The sequence below is a fragment of the Nanorana parkeri genome, unplaced genomic scaffold (assembly GCF_000935625.1).
Source record: "Nanorana parkeri isolate BGI_ZX_2015 unplaced genomic scaffold, ASM93562v1 scaffold1023, whole genome shotgun sequence".
Lineage (NCBI taxonomy): Eukaryota > Metazoa > Chordata > Amphibia > Anura > Dicroglossidae > Nanorana > Nanorana parkeri.
In genome coordinates, this window is record NW_017307291.1 from 490469 (window position 1) to 507821 (window position 17353).

The following is a 17353-nucleotide window of genomic DNA, read 5'->3' on the forward strand; positions in this document are numbered from 1 at the left end:
AAACCTGCCAACACTTTTCGTCCAGACCTGTTTGACAGATGATATGTTAGAAGTGGGGGTGGGGGATTATTCCCTTTCCTTAAACTGACCAAACACCTTGCAATCTGATTAAAAACCTTCTAGATTACCAAAAATTATATAGTATGAGAGCCAACCTGATTAGATACAAATTGAGCAGATTGTTTAGGTAGGGCTTCAACCACATGGTTTTGGTAGAGATTTTTTCGTATAACTTGCAAAGTGTATGGTCAAGGATTTGAGTATATGACCATACACCTTGCAATTTGATTGGAAATCTTCTAGTCCACCAACATATGGTAGACTTTATATTGTAGCAGAGCCAACCTGACTAGATACAAATAGAGCAAGAAAGGGTTTCAAATACATGGCTTTGGTAGAGATTGCGCATTTAGATTGCAAGGTTTATGGCCCGGGGTTTGAGTATATCACCATGCACGCACCTTAGAATCTGATTAAAAACCTTCTAATCTACCAACATTTATATAGTACAAGAGCCAATCTGAGATACAAATTGAGAGGATTGTTTAGGTAGTGCTTTTTACTACATGGTTTTGGTAGAGATTGCACATATGGATTGCAAAGTGCATGTCCAGGGGGTTTGAGCGTATGCCCATCCATACACCATACACTCTGATTACAAACCTTCTAGTCTACTCACATATATTCAGTGCAAAAGCCAACCTGGCTAGTTACAAATTGAGCAGATTGATTTACTACATATAGCTTTGGCATAGACTGCACATAAAGGTTGTGAGGTATATGACCTGTGGCTTAAGTGTACAATCAGATGTAAATATTTTTCATTACACTGAAATGTCTTTGACACCATTCTTGACATCAGTTGCTTCTTGCCTTTTACACTAGCTGATTAGGTTTTGTTTCACAAACTGGGCTTTATAGACTTAACAGCAATGACACCAGCATTGTATAGTGCTATAGTATCCAGGGAATAGACCATTCCGAATGGTGTAGCCTATGCTACATAGATTGTAGATGGCTGACCTAATAAATGGAGGAAATATACTGGAGGGTAACAATCTACTACCTGATTATTTCTTGCAGGGCCTGCACAGGTGGTAAATTGAGGATTGTGTGTTTTTATTATAAAAAGGAAGTCCATATATGGGTTTAATTTACAAAGCAATGAGTGATGCGTAAAATGTGCAACCACCAACACACAATCCAATTGACTCTTTCACTGATGTGACTCCAATAAACAGAAACATAATTGGTTGATACTAGTCACTGCCCTTCTCATATCATTATTTCTTTCTATGGTACTGTAAATAAACTGGATGGTGGTCAGCAAATAGCAAACCAGACTGACAGCAAAGCTGTTGATATGATTGTTGCTCCCAGCATGTATTACAACACAAGCCTTGGAAATTGCAGTTCTAGGGTTAGAGATGTAAAGAGAATGAGGCCTGGTTGAGTATGTGCAAGAATCTGAAATTATTATAACTGTGTCGGGCTTATATGAGATTTAGATTTTTTTCTTAATTTACTTTTTATTTCCTTTGCTTGATGCAGTTTTTTCAGCAAAGAGTCAGGGCTGACAAAAAAAACTCAGGAGTTAAATCTTACAAATACATTCAAGTACCTTTAACTATTAGCAAAAATGTATCATATTTGTGTATCACTCGGCTGTAGATAATCAAATCATTTCTGAATTAGTGCTGACACTGTTCTTCCTTCTGGAGGGGGGCTACATTTGTTCCCCATGGTCCCTGTGTGTGCTGTAAAGTAGTCAACGCTCCAAACTTGCTCACGTGATGGACTACAATCTCAGGTTTAGTTTACTAATTTGTATCCATCACACGAGTGAGCTTGGAGCCGTGGCTACTATACAATACACACAGGGACCATGGGGAACAAAAGTAGCCAGCCACCAGAAGGAAGGACAGTGTCCGCACCAATTCAGAGATGATTTGAGGATCTACAGCCGAGTGAAACAAAAAAAAGATACACTTTTTGTTAATAAGGTACTTCATTGTATTTTTAAGATTTAATTCCAGAGTTTAGCTGGCCAAACACCAGTAGAATTCCGTTTACCGTCCATTTGATTTTCTAATGGTTAATGGGGTCTAATCGACATTCATTTTTAATTGTATGGATGTGAAAATTTGAAGGTTCAAGGAGGAAAATGTTTCTCATTTCTTATCTGAATGAACCATGATTGTGATTTCTGCTTCTGAAAATTTGCACACACTGTGATGTGCATGTGCTAGGCACAAAAGAAACCTGTTGATAGGTCTGGAATTGCATTAAAGTAGCTCATCTGGTTGAAATTTTAAGGGCTTGCGAATTAAATGAGTTGCTCAATGGTGGCATGATTGAATGCTCTGATATGGGTTTTTTTTTTAGAATTTCAAACAAATTTGGAAAACATTTCTACTGGTGTATGGCCAGCTTTAGAAGATTGAAGTCTTCCTCCTCTACTGCTGAAACATACATGATTGTCTCCCAGCTTCTTGGTATGCATAACGGTGTCAAACAACAGTGCCCTGTAGTTGTTGACATTCCTCCTTACTAAGGGACTCCATTATTTGACCCTGTTATGCACACACCCAGAATCTGGGAGAATGTGTGTGAAGTCAGGCAGTTGACCTGACATCAGTTCTAAGTTGTAGGGCCGCTTACGTTCTTTGTCCCTGGACTCTCAAGCTGGAGTGTTAGGGACCACTTAGCCCCCATTCGCACATTTGGTTTTCGACGCGTATTGGTATGCGCGTAAATGCGCTAAACATAAAAATTATGCTTTTCAATCGTAACATGATTTTTTTGGGTGGATACCGTGGGTTTGCAGCTATTACTATAGCCGCAAACGCGTGTAATCCGCGCATGTGTTAACGTTTGCACGTTTTCGTGCTGCGTGGTTTTCCGCGTGAAAAAACGCGTGGAAAATGCTACAGCTATGTGTGAATGGAGCCCTACACCATTGTGCTAAATGAACGGTATTCATGCATTTAGCACATGCTATAACACACACGTAGCATGCACTACCATGCTCTGGTGCGTTGCGTTGGCATTCATTTGAATGGCACCCCAACGCAGCTGTCGGCGGCTGCGCATTGCAGCACAGTGCAATCTGCAGTGCCACAATACTTGGTGCCTTGCATTGATTTGAATGCATTTAGTGTGGCACTTAAGATGAATGGCAATGTAGTGCACAAGCTCCTGGTACCACACACTAGGTGCGCTATGTGATAGCGTACGCTAAATGGATGGATACTGTACCTTTGGAACAACGCTAGGGTGTAAATGGACCCTTAAGTTGGTCATACATGTGGCAATTCAATTGAGCGATTGAACTTTCACTTATTGGTCGAAATCACAAAGCAGTCAAAGCCATGAAATGGCGATTTTGATTGGCCCACAAGGAGATGGGATTGAAATTGCCCCAAATAAACATGGTAGCAAAATCTGATCATTTTTGATTTAATTGGAATCCAATTTTTCAATAAACTGTATTAGGCTGTAAGTTTATTGCCCAGTTTTGACTTAATGGTAGACTGAATTCTCATAGTTGGCTGAACTCGTGGGTGGTAAATCACTTGTAATCTCATTTGGCTCTCCTGTTGGCTCAACAGTGGTTGGAAATGACTAAAAATTGCTACATGTATGGCTAACTTTAGACTCAAAGTAAGTGAAGCTCAACAAGAGACTAATATAAGTAAGTATACACAATTCCAGTAACATAAGGCTGATTATCAGATTTCTGCATAATCCCGGCCATGACAGGTTATCTTCAAATGTTGTCTATTGCTGTGTTTTTATAATCCTTCATACAAGCCGCAATGTCTGAGGGCTTTGATGCCCTGGCTCCAGGCGTATTCTGCATGATCTGTGCCAAAAATACTCCCATGCTTCTTAATTCTAAACTGCTTATTCCAGGGCCTGACATCTTTCTCTCTCTCTATCTATTTACCATTCTTCTGTTGAGTCTGTCCAGGCAGCTAAAAGCCCCCCATAGAGAAGACTGCACTGACCTTATTCACAGAGCTCTCTCTCTCCTTGTGCAGGGCGACACAAAGCTGTCACAATAGATGATCCTTTTCTGGCCGATTCATTGTGAAGTCCTGACGCGTTTTAATCTTGTTTCATTTGTCATTTTCACTGTCCAAAGCACTAAATCTTACAGTGTAATCCTTATTAAACATTTCTTCTTCTGCTCCTCGTGTTTTAAGCTTATAAACGTTTCCCATTTGGAGTTTTTGGAACGCAAATAAGAACGCTTTATACTGGAGATTAAAAAACACGAATGTGCCATGTAAAATGTATAAATATGAGGAGTATTTAAAGTGTAACTCCGCTTTTCTTGAGAAAAAACAATCCCTTCTAGGTGATCAGTGTACGTTACAAGGATTTTAACAAACGTTGGTGCAGATTTATACCTGGTTCTGTTCTGAAGCACAGGTGAAATCTGGTGAGATATCAATGTTTTGATGAGAAAGGTGGCACTGGCAGCATTCCTTTACTCCAGGATCACACCTGCGAGCTGGGAAAATGTGCGTGAAATTGTTTATTTGCAGATGTGCTGCAGTGCCATTCTATTCACAGGGGGTGAACCTACAGATTGCTATGGCAGGTGTCCCCATTCAGATGCAGCTGCTGTACCCATTGAAGTTAACCATGGTAGTCCCTATAATGAGACAGCCTGAGGCTGTTGCCATACGTGGCATCTCTTGGGTCACGTGGGCGATTGGCGGGCAGAGCAGCATGGCCGCTTTGCTGCACAATCTTTGCAGTGTGCCTGCTGCCCCCTTTCCAGCCAGAGCATCCCAAGTTGCTAAGAGCTGGGAAAGGAGATGTGTGGGGCCATGCACATCTCCCTGCCCAGCTTGTAGAAACTTGGGGGGCTTTGACTGGCATCCCGCCCAGCTCACTGATGTCACTGGTTGCCAACAGTTTAGGGGGACGCTCTGGCCAGCGTCCTGCCCAGCTCCTGGCAACCAGTGACATCAGTGAGCTGGGCGGGACACCAGCCAGAGCCAGATGATAAAGTTAATTATGGGGTAATAGCGGCCACATCTGTAAGCAGAAGGCCACATGCAATTCTACATGGTGCTATTACATGCAATTTGGGATAGATGATTGTGCCTGAATGCAGGACAGATGTCAGTCATCTTTTCCAAAACACATGTAGTTGTACCATATACCATTACAATGCGGGCTGCCACTTATAGATGAGCCTGCTGTCACCCAGTCATTTACCTGAGTGGGCACAGCGGCCCCATCTGAACAGGACATATCCTGAGGAATTCTTCAGTTCCTGCTGCAGAAATCCCAGAACGCCCCACGTGAACGAAGCCCTAATGTCACCCCAAGTGCGCCTGCCACAGCACGTGTGTTGTAGTGTGCCAAAATGCATAATACAAAAGTAGCATGCACTGGGTCACATGTAATGCGTGGTACATTTTTTTAAAAAAGGGAGTGATTGTTCAAATTCACTCCTGTGATGGACTACAATTAGTTCACTCATTTGCATTGAGATTATAGTCCACCACGGGAGTGAGCTTGGAATGGTGGCTACTTTACAACACACACAGGGACGATGGGGAACAAAAGTAGCCCCTCTCCAGTGTCAGCACCAATTGAGAGATGATTTGAGGATCTACAGTCGAGTGATACATTTGTGTTAATAGTTAAGGTACTCGAATCTATTTTTAAGATTTATCTGCTTAGTTTAGTGTCAGTTTAGGTTCACACCACATTATGGCCACTCGATGAAGCCGAGGAGCATATAAAATAAGTATTGGCCCCTATGTAATGGTAAGGAGGGCAGTGTGGGGTTAATGTTTTCCATAATTAACCCTGTCTGTACTGTGCTGGCAGATCTCATTATCAGTTGAATACTGTCCGAACAAAGGGTTAAAGAGTTAGAAGCATTGTGTGTGAATGAGAGGAAACTCAGTGTGTCCCTGGTCTTTCTCTGGGGACAGACTCATTTTGAAATTGTTCAGAGTAGCTTACTGTCGGCCCAAAGGCCTCCTGCAAAGAAACAGCTAAAAGGTCTGCTGGGTGAACAGGTACACATAACAAACAGTGAGGTTTTCTCAAACTTGACTGCAAAAGTGGAAGTACACGTGCCATATCTGTGGATGTTTATGAACATAAATGGGCAGGGTTATGGTGGCAAAGAACTTCTGTGCGTGGCTTGGAAGCTGCACCCCTAAAGGTGCCCATGCACCTTACAATTATCTGCAGATTTTTGTCTGTGATCGCATTTTCGTCCAAAAATCTTCCAGTTGATGGGGAGTGCACATCCTCAATTACTGTACAACTGGCAGATTTTCATCTTTCAAGCCGGCTAGAAAACTTTTGTCTAGTTGGACGAAAATTGACAGATTACTGGGCTTTTTTGTACAAAAAGATGAAAACTGCACATGCTCAAACGAAAACATGTCCTTTCGATCAACGAAAATCGGTCAGTTAGTGGTGCTGACAAGCGTTAATTGAGAACTACATTGGTCTGTGCGTGATGGGCTGTTTGAACGAAAATTGAACGAGGGTGAGATGTCTGGACAAAAAAAGTTGTACAATGTTTGTAAGGTGTATGGCCACCTTAATACATTGAAAAATATGAGTGGTGACAACCAACTGTACATACTCTGAGACACGTGATTTAGAAGCTTGGTTGCTTGTCCTCTGGAATTGTGTAGTTCAGTAGCAGTCAAGCAGATATATGGCAGTTCAAAAAGCGCTTTTAACTGCCCAACACAAGAAATTCCTTGATTTTCAATGGCCCTGCTTCACACCTGAGCAGAAAAATGCCAGATGCCTGAAAAGGTACAGGAGCTTCTTTGGCCAGTTAAGCTGGCCATACACTGTACAACCCTCGCAAGACTTTTGTCTTGCGATGGTTGTAAAAGTAATTAAAAAAACGTATGATCTGCCCATCATGGATAGGCAGATCGTACTTGCGATCATCGCAAGCCCGCCCCGTTGAGGGGCGGGCTTCCGATGACTGCAATGCTGAACGGGCAGTGTGCGCGTGCGCACACCGGCCCATTCGGCAGTTGTCGAACAAGCACGCCACTAACCCGCCGAGAATCGTACGATTCTCGGCTGGTTTTCCACCCTGCTTGTTCGACGGAAGACGTGCGATCGTACAGTAGAAACGGTCGCACATCTTCCATACACTGCGATTATCGTACGATCGTGGGATTTCCCGCGATTATCTTACGATAATCGTACAGTGTATGGGCACCTTTAAAAGCGCTTTTCCTCACCACGCGCCTCTTCATGTACACGTGTTAAAACGCGCATACAAATGTGCACAACGCGCATAAACTGCATGCTGCTAACGCGCGTACTAACGCACAAAAACTGTGCCGCCTAGGAGTGAACCAGGGCTTATGGTAGCAATGAAATAATACAGGTAAGTCTTATATTGTATTAGATGAACTCTGACTGCTGCGACTTTGGTTCCAGTATAAGGTTTGGTTGGAACCTGCATTGCTGTGTTTTTTTCAAGCACTGTGCATTATGATCAGTCAGTTATATACAGTAATTCTGTGCGGTCTGACCACTGAGACCTGAGAAAAGATGTGCTTGCAAACACACTGTCTTTGAAGAGCCTGAATAAATGACTTGTTAGGGAAATCAGACAAGACATGGTGATAGCTCCTGCTGCCTAATTTTCTCATTACAATGTACTTAAACCTAATGAATGTTACAATGTCACAGTGTCTTCCTGCATGAACAGTTGCTGAACAAGAGAGTATCTTTTGGTCTTTGCTAATTATTTGCTACTGCTAAAGCAGCAGGCTAAGCTTTTAGCATCACAAACCTGCCACGTGTGAAGCCAGGTCACCGCCTTGCAGAGAAGACGAAGATGCTGCAGAAATAGTTTTTTATTTGACCATTCACCTTGCCAGTGCTGAGTCATTAGCAGTGTAAACTTTTATATCTGTATATTTGTTTTGCCTCGGTGAGTCAAAGGGGACTAGATGCAGAGGAATAGTGTTGCAGCCAGGCAACTAGCATTTCCAGAGACATTACTGCAAATCCCAGACGTCATATCTCTCATATGACATGATAATCACAGTCACTGACATAATACTACATAATACTACAGGGAGCAGTTCCAAGTCTGTAGAGGAAAAACAATGAAAATATGGAACACTTAGGGGTCCATTTATAAAGAATTCACAAAGCCATTCTCCCTGCGAATCTTTATGAATGTTCGTTCTTTGGGAATAGAGGCAAAAGTACATTTGCTTTTCGGGTTGAATGTAATATAATGCTGCAACATGGCCACTAGATGGGGCTAAGGAGCATAGGAAATCAATACCTATTTCCTATGCTGCTCAGCTCCATCTTGAGATCATAATGTGGAATTACATCACATGACATTTGATCTGAAAAGAAAATATGCTAAAAACATTCGTTTTTGCCTCTATTCGCACAGAACAAACCTTCACATGGTGCGCAAGAAGTATGACTCTACAAATTGTTTATAAACAGACCCCTTAGTGAAAATTGTTATCACACACAATAGTACACACATGATAGGTGCATCCAGGAACAGTGATCTATTTCTAACCGCATGTAATTGTATCACTTACACTTACATGCGGAGTGCCAGCGAACTGCTGCTTTCAAATGCAGACGGTGCAACATGATCATTAACTTGGACGGGTGATAGCAGCCGCTTCTAAGCTGCATATTTGGGGTTCCTGCAGCAGGGATCCTAAAACGCACATTTGCAACTAGGGTGAATGAAGCCTCACTCATTGGCTGCATACTGGTTTCAGGCCATTGGCTCACAGACCATAAAAACCATGGACAGTCAGGCAATTGCCATTTTCAGAAAGAAGTAATTAGTCATATTTAATAATATTAATGTTGGCGGGTTGCAATGCCTTTACTTTTGAATGGCACCCCAGACCACCAAGCCAACGCGCCTATGTTTCAGTGCATCGTAACACATAGTAGTGCCCATTATTTTCAATGGGCTGCCTGAACGTGCATTAACGCATTACAAAGCCAACTGTAATACATTATAAAACATTTCATTAATGATAATTGCATTTATTTAAAAGAAATACGATGAACACTCATTTTAATGTTTTATACAGCGGTGGCCAGACAGCCTCCATTTGTCCCTGTTCCCTGTAGTGGAGAGCATGTATGGGTGGGTAGGTGGGCAGCGCACTCGTCATTAACAGCGGCTCCATCTTCCTGCTTGGAGTTACAGGATGCTGCTGTGTATCTTCCATAACTAGTTTGATTAGCATGCCCCCCGCGCAGCCCTGCTGTGTTGATAGACTGCAGCTCCCAGCAGGAGCCCCTCTCTGTATCTGACTATGGGATATACAGGCACACATGGTATATGGCATACATGGCATCCTGTAACTCCGAGCAGAGTGCAAAGCTATGCAAACTGACCACGCCAACAGGGATCTGCTTTCGCACTTGGTGCAGTCAGCTTGAATTAGGGGAGCGCAGGATCTGGCAGGATCACCAGATATTTTACTTCAAAATAAAAACACATAATGGGCTGGATTTACTGACAAGTACATGAAAACAATGACACATATAGTATATTCAATATTAATTTTAGGGGTAACATATACTTTATGGATGAAATCCAAACCCCGATTGGTTACTAACAACAAATGTCTAATTTTAAATTCTGAATCACAATCACCCCATCCTCTTCCTGTCCTGGATGGCATGGCTCCACCCACACAGCCACGTCATCCATTTGCAGATCCTTTGGCAAAAAAACCCCAAAAACTACGAGTGCCATCAGTCACCACAACAGGGGGACTTGTACTTCTCAATGGAACATAAATGCAGTGACGTCACTGCACTCATAGTCCATTCATTCTTCCTCCTGTCCATGTAACTGAATGTGCATAATGACAGTAGGGAGAATCCACTGGTTGCGGTCTCAATGCATTATTGGCTCCAATGCAAAAAATTATAAATACATATTTATTATTTTTTAAAATTTATTTTATGAAGAAGTGTGAATGTATTATTATTATTATTTCAGTAGATTTTACCTTTAAGTTTGCTTTAGTCCTTATAAAGCAGTCCCATACAGAATGGCATTCCCCTTAGGAATGGCTTCCTATCGCCTTTGTCTATTTTCTGCTCGTATTATGTTATTCTCAGTAGAACATTTCACAAACTAAACAAATCATATTCTTTTCTCTGCAGCTTGCTCCAGAATCTGATCATTAACTGCAGGAAACATATTTGAACAAATGTTATTATTTTCTGCTGTCTCCTTTCTAATAAAATGACAACTGAGCTGGCATCTTCCTTAATACGTCTCGAATTCTTTAAATTAAGTAAAATAAACAAGTCATTAAATTCAGTGCTCGCCGCTCAGTAAAAAGGTAGCTTTTTGGTAGTTAACATTTCGGGCCCTTTTAGATCTAAAGGTGCCCATACACTGTGCAATTATCGCACGATAATCACGGGAAATCCCGCGATCGTACGATAATTGCAAAGTGTATGGAAGACTGCAACTGTTTTTACTGTACGGTCGCACGTCTTTTGTCTAGGGAGCACGCTAGAAAACCAGCCGAAAATCGTACGATTTTCAGCTGGTTTGAACGGTGCTCGGGAGACAAATGCCGAACGGGCCAGTGTGGGTACGCGCACACTGCCCGTTCAGCATTGCGGTCATCGGAAGCCCGACCCTCAGGGGGGCGGGCTTGAGATGATTGAGAGTACGATCTGCCTGTCCAAGATGGGCAGATCGTACGTTTTTTTAAATTACTTTACAACCATCGCAAGACTAAGGTCTTGCGATGGTTGTACAGTGTATGGCCACCTTAAGTGTGTGCGGTCAGCTGCCGTCACTGATCGGGTATTCTGATGCCAGCTGTCAGAATACAATAGTCAGCAGGGGAGATGCCCTCATCCAGGCTGTTTAGTGTGGATGGGGAAAATGAGGGCTTTTTCTCATTCAGCCCTGTGGCCAGCTTAAAGTGATATTAAAATCAAAAGGTTTTCAAATGCTGATCAAATCACTTACAATGTATGTTTCTCCTTGATGTGTAAAGGTTTTCATATCGTGTAGAATTAGCTGGTCACCTGAGCACTGGCCCTGATATCCTGTATTAGGGTGTCTCCTTTCCCTTGCAGGTATTTGAAAACATGATGACTGTAAGTGTTTTGGCAAAATTTTATCCAATTACTTGGCTGGGAAATATATATATGTTTGATCTGGATTCATTCATAGTTTAATACTACTTTAACTTTCAGCTTACTGGGAGTGAAAACATGAACAGAGGTAAGCAAGCTCCACCATACCCATAGCTGCCAACTGTCCTGGATTTGCCAGGACAGTCCCGTTTTTGAATGGACTGTCCCTGGACAACTTCATTCCGGGCTGTGTCCCAGAAACAAAGCATGAGCAGGGAGCTTACTGTGCAGAACAAGAGAATATGAATGCCCTGACCGGGATTTGAACCAAGAACCCTAGTGCTACAAGGTAGAAGCCAATGTACTGCCTCCCCTACAAACTTTAACCAGTTGACATCCGCGGTGTTAAACCCCCTTCCCATCCAGGCCATTTTTCAGTATTCAGCGCTACGGTACTTTGACTGACATTTATTCCGTCATGCAGCGCTGTACTGAAATGAATTTTATACAATTTTTTGGGGACAGAAGCGGTGGAAACAAGCACATATAGACGATCGGCAGGCTATGGAGCCGCTGATCGCCTATATGTGAAACACCCGGTAACGGCTGTTTGCATTGGTCGGGTCTTTTCTGCCCGTGCGCGCACGCTAGGCGAAAAAAAAATGCCGTCTGGAGACGGCAACCTGCCAATGCTGCAGTGTCGTCCGTCCGTTTTTTTACAACGGGCGGACGGCAAGTGGTTAAAGTGTATGTAAACCTTAACAATGAACTTCTCTTATTTGCTTCCTTTTGGTATGCTGCATATACTATTGATATTATTTTGCTGCATCTGTTTGATAAGTACAAAAAAACCTGTTGGTTATAGCAAGAATCTTGTTCCTGATCTGCTCTCTGCCTGTGCACAAGGAGGGGTTATGGAGAAGAGGAGGAGGAGGAGTATGGGGAGAACAGAGAGGGGTTATTGAGATAAAGAGGAGGGGTATGGAGATAAGGTGGAATTGAAAATCGGGGGACACCCTGCTGTGAAATGTAAAGACAAATTGCCCTTGTTGCCTACAAGCAGTGAAAAAATGTGGGGTGCGCAGTGCCCACACAGCCAGGGCCATCGCCAGGGACTCTTGTTTCCCCGGGAAAGACACCTCAAAATGTGCACTGGTAACCATACTTTAAGTAGTCTTGATATACAGTATCACCCTATGGTGCTTGCTGCGGATATTTGACCTTGTTGTTTTATTATTTTCAAACCAAGTGTAACTGAAAAGGCAAGGTCTGCCTATTACATAGTAGCCCTTACCCCCATCCAAAATCACTGTGTTAATGCTGTAGAAACAACTCACCTGATGAAAAGCCAGAAAATACACTTACCTTATCCTGGCTTCCGTACTAGAGAGGGTGAAATTCAGTGAAATCCTGGGAATGCTGTGAGAAGATGCTGCAGCAAATGCAACGTTCCCATGATTCCCATGGTGATGTCATTCTTGTCTAGGCACCGTGGGCAGAAGCTAGGCTAAGGTCAGTATGGTTTCTAACTCTTTTTTCACAAGTGTTTTTTGCATTTACAATATGAATGCAGTCATTTTAAATGGGGTGGGAGAGGGGGAACTATGTAATAGACTAACCTTGCCTTTTAGGGCAAGGTTTTCTTTTTTTTCTTTTAAATTTAAAATGTATTGGCAGCTACTTTTAGCTATGCACGCTGGGGTGGCACCAATCCCCCAAATAAAAATGCATTGTATATTCCTGGAATCAGCTACATTTGTCAACATAATGTTCTGTTCAGCATTTCCTATAAGAAGTATCTCCTTTACCACCCATTGCGTAAACACAGATTGCAGGACCCTGTGAAAACATATTCATTCAAGCAGCTACACTAACGCGCCTTGGTTGTCATAACTACCACAACGCCTCTTTAGTAACACTGTACACACATCACACTAATGACACACTATGCTGGGTGAAGTATGCAGAGAACAATGGCAGTAGAATAACTGCAATCCATCCCTAACTCAACCCAAGTGGGCTATGCCAAGGTCAACTCAATACTGCTATACAGAAAGTGCTGATGTTATTCTCACAATTCATATATCCATGATTACAACAGTCTATATTATTTTGATAGTGAGTGAATAAGCTGGTATAGGAGAGGTGCCAAAGTATATACACAAATCACAGCCACAGAGAACAAATAGCACAGGAAAATGCTTAAATAATGTCCTCATGATGCAAACATGACTGCCTGCATGACTGCACTTATATAATTTTCTAACTGAAAATGTTCCTAACTATTGCAATGTTCATCTCAGTACTAACTGAATACATCTATCAATGTACCTCTAAGCATGCATGAATGGTGTGGCCGGCCAGCAATGAAATAGGCAGAACGCTCAGATAGATCCAGCCAGGACACCACAATCCTGCACCATCCTGAATTGTTTTATATCCATCCAGCCCAAGTCTGCTCTGTCATCCCTCACCAGAAATCTGTTAAGTGATGAATGGGGAAGCTTGGCTATCACAGTACCCGCTAATCCATCATACGGTAACCGCAGGACTCAATCAAAAATGGTGGCCTCACTGCAGACGCTCAATCGGCGACTCTCCCTGGCAGTGAGATTGAGCTGCTCAATGATAGCCAGACTTCTGGAAGCACAATACTTGAGTGACAATGAGATGTACAGACAAGTAATCTCAAGCCACAGCTCAGCCAGCAGTGCCAAGTGACAAGAGGAGCTGCAGTAGCCTAGGAACTCCAGACCTTTCCATCTCATCCAGGAACTCGCCTCCTGCCCAGGTACTCATTAACTTTATTCCTCCTGTGAGATCTCCTCCATCGTCTCCCATGGCCTGTAGTCCATCCTCATTTGCTACCTCCACCACCTCTGATATAGCAGCCCAACCTTCTATTTCAGAAATCCTACACAAACCTGCCATTCATCGCTCATGAGCAAAGTAGATGGAATTGAAAGTGACCTTGCCTTTGTCAGACAAAATATACAACACTTGAGAGAACATACTACGGAGATGAAAAGGAGGGTTAGCAACTTAGAGGACACATGCCATCCAGTCCCTAACAGATTGATTTAGAGTGTGAAATTGCTGCTAACGGAGCGGAGGCCAGAACTAGCATGGAGTATTGCCTTTGGTGCAATAACGTGAATCATAGATTTGCCAGAAACATTTTAAAGGCTCTATCCCTGTGATGTTTATTCAAAACTGGCTAATTTATGTAAAGTGCTACGTAAATTGTCAGCGCTATATAAATGCCTGTAATAATAATAATTTCGACATTTGGCTGCAGCTCCTTTATTGCTAGCTTGTGATAGAATGAGCTTACAGGGCTCCGACCGACCCCCACCACTGGGTTCTGCTCCAAGGCCTATGATTGTTAAACTCCACAACTAACGGGACAGAGACGCTATCCAGAAAAAGGCTACAGAGCAGCCACGGTTTCAATTCAATGCAGCATATTATTTATTTACCCTGACTTCTCGACAGCGACTATAAAATCCAGAGCCAAGTTAATGAAGCCAGAAAAGCCCTTTGCTAGAGAAATATTCTGTATTCCATGCTATTTCCATAGCGTCTCTGTATGCAAGGGATGGGTAATGCCATCTGCAATCCCTACAGCATCCATCTATAAGGGACATACCGGTAAGAAGTGCGGCGGGATCTTCTTTGGATCTGTACAATGGGTGAGGAAGACGCATTTATTTACCCCAGCGGAAGTGGTCTTTCACTGGCTAGATACCTTGCAGCAGAGATGTTTTCTGTGTCACAGCAGCCCAGGCTGAGGAAACTTTATTTTCTCAGGATTAGCATGCAGAATTTCCTGCTAACTACGTTGCTATATACCAACTTCTCATTACCATATATGTCTGTAGCAGCACTATACCAAACACTACAGTTTCCTGATGGAACTTAACTGACAGTTATTTTTTGTGTCATTCCAGAGTCATGTTTCCCATTCCACAAAGACCACATTCCATGGCCTGTACTCTAGGCTTGGTTACTGTTCTGGGATTAGGCCCACAGAGTTGAGCAGTGGATGCTGTTAATTACAGACTCGTTTTTTTTGTACATATGTTTATGAACATAGGTTTATGTTCAGTTGGATGCATGTATCGAGCGTGATGGCCTCTCCCCACCCCTTCATGAATCTCACGGTTTGTTGAGTGTTAGGGGTTGAAACCCTAGTAAATAGTACTACTATGACACAGTTGATACAATTGCCTCTTGGAATGTCCAAGGCCTTACTTCAAAATTAAAAATAGCCACATATTTAATATTGTGAAAAACATGACAATAAATATAATCTGTCTACAAAAAACTAATCTAGTGGGTCAGAAAACCCTTACATTAAAAAGACCATGGCTTAGATGTGGCTTCCACTCCATGTATTTCTCATACTACAGATGTGTGTCCATTCTGATCAATAAAAAAAATGCGTTTTGAATGTTTCACAGGGTTTTTCACAAAAAGGTGTAGAGTTTGGAGAAGTGAACAATTTTAGGACAACATAGCTGAACTGGAAAGTGACAAAAATTGGAGAAATTTTGCAAATCAGCTATGTTGTCCTAGATTGTTCACTTCTCCTGCCTTCTCCAAACTCTTCACCCTTTTATGAATAACCCTGTTAATGTTTTTCTGACTACAAAGGCTGTTATCTAACACCCCCACACCTAGATAGGATGCTATTCACAGGAAGTGAACACAGCGTATACAAAGGGTTCCTCTATTAAGTCTATTAACTGCCTCCTGGCCGGCCGTTGTAACAATACGGCCGGCGCGGAGTTCCCTATATCTGAGCGGGCGTATTTAAACATCCCGCCAGGACCGCCCACGCACGAGCAGGAAGTTCCCTAAATTTGCGAGCCTGGGACCAGCATAGTGCCTCTGTGACAGGAGATCAGAGGGAGATTGGTACACAATCTCCCTCCGGTCCCCTCTCGACTGTCAGAATGCGGAAGTGATGTATATTAATATTTCTTCTTATTTTTTTTATTTCATTATTTTTTTATCAATTTAATTTTTTAATTTACATTTTTTATCAATTTAATTTTTTTTCCACTTAACTTTATTGCTATCACACAGGAGAAAACAATCCCCTGTGTAATAGCAATTGGAGGTGACAGGTTCTCTTTATCAATCACTGATAACACTAAACTGATGAGCGGTAAAAGCTTTTAAAGCGTTGCCTATGGTCAATTTTGGGTATGGCAGTTTTTTGCTATTTCGTGGGTGTTTGCAATTTTAAAGTTTGAATGTTTGGTGTCTTTTTACCCAAAGTCTTTTAGATTTTCCCAAAAATATGGGTAATAATCATTGTTTCCTAACATAATGTAAAAAAATTCAAAATTTTCAGTAATTTTTTCTTAATATAGTAAAAATAAAAACCCCAGTGGTGATTAAATACCACCAAAAGAAAGCTCTATCTGTCCCCAAAAAATATTATAAAATTAATTTCAGTATAGCGTTGCATGACGGAATAAATGTCAGTCAAAGTACCGCAGTGCTAAATATTGAAAAATTGCCTGGCCAGGAAGGGGGGTGTAAACACCTGGTCAGCAAGTGGTTAATACACACCACAAACAGCAATACCAGATTCCTGCAATCAGCCCCAAAAAAATTGAACAGGACTATAACAAGAATCCCACTAAAATGTCAAATCTCTAATAATAGTGTACAGGGCCCCCAACCTGCAAGGAATAGGTTTAACACAAAAAAACACTGATTTATCAAACCAGAAGGTAAAAATGGCAACCTACTTGCTTTCCTGGCAAACGCCAAGTGCCTCCAATACTTCAGATAAACTGAAATGATGATCAGAAGACCAGGTCGGGCGCCAAGGATGAGGAGGCCGTCCAGTCGGGCGCCAAGGATGAGGAGGCCGTCCAGTCGGGCGCCGAGGACAAGGAGGCCGTGTTCCAAAGCGGTCAGGCCGTGCAAGGTAAGAGGACTGTGCTGGCAGAGCCCAGCATAGATTAAATATGGCCACTGCTTGCGCCCAGAGTGGGGCACTCAGATTAATAACGTGCTGGATTAGTGTGATCCTAGTTCATTTTAATACTTTATTTCTCTGTAGTATGTGTATAGGAAAATGCCACGGTGACCCACGTGCTGTAGAGCCTTCTAGGCCGAACCTCTTACTTCTAAGTAAGTCAGGTCGTTGGAGATCTTGAGGAGTTGGAGTTTCGACAGAACACCGGCTGCCTTTCTGAAAGCC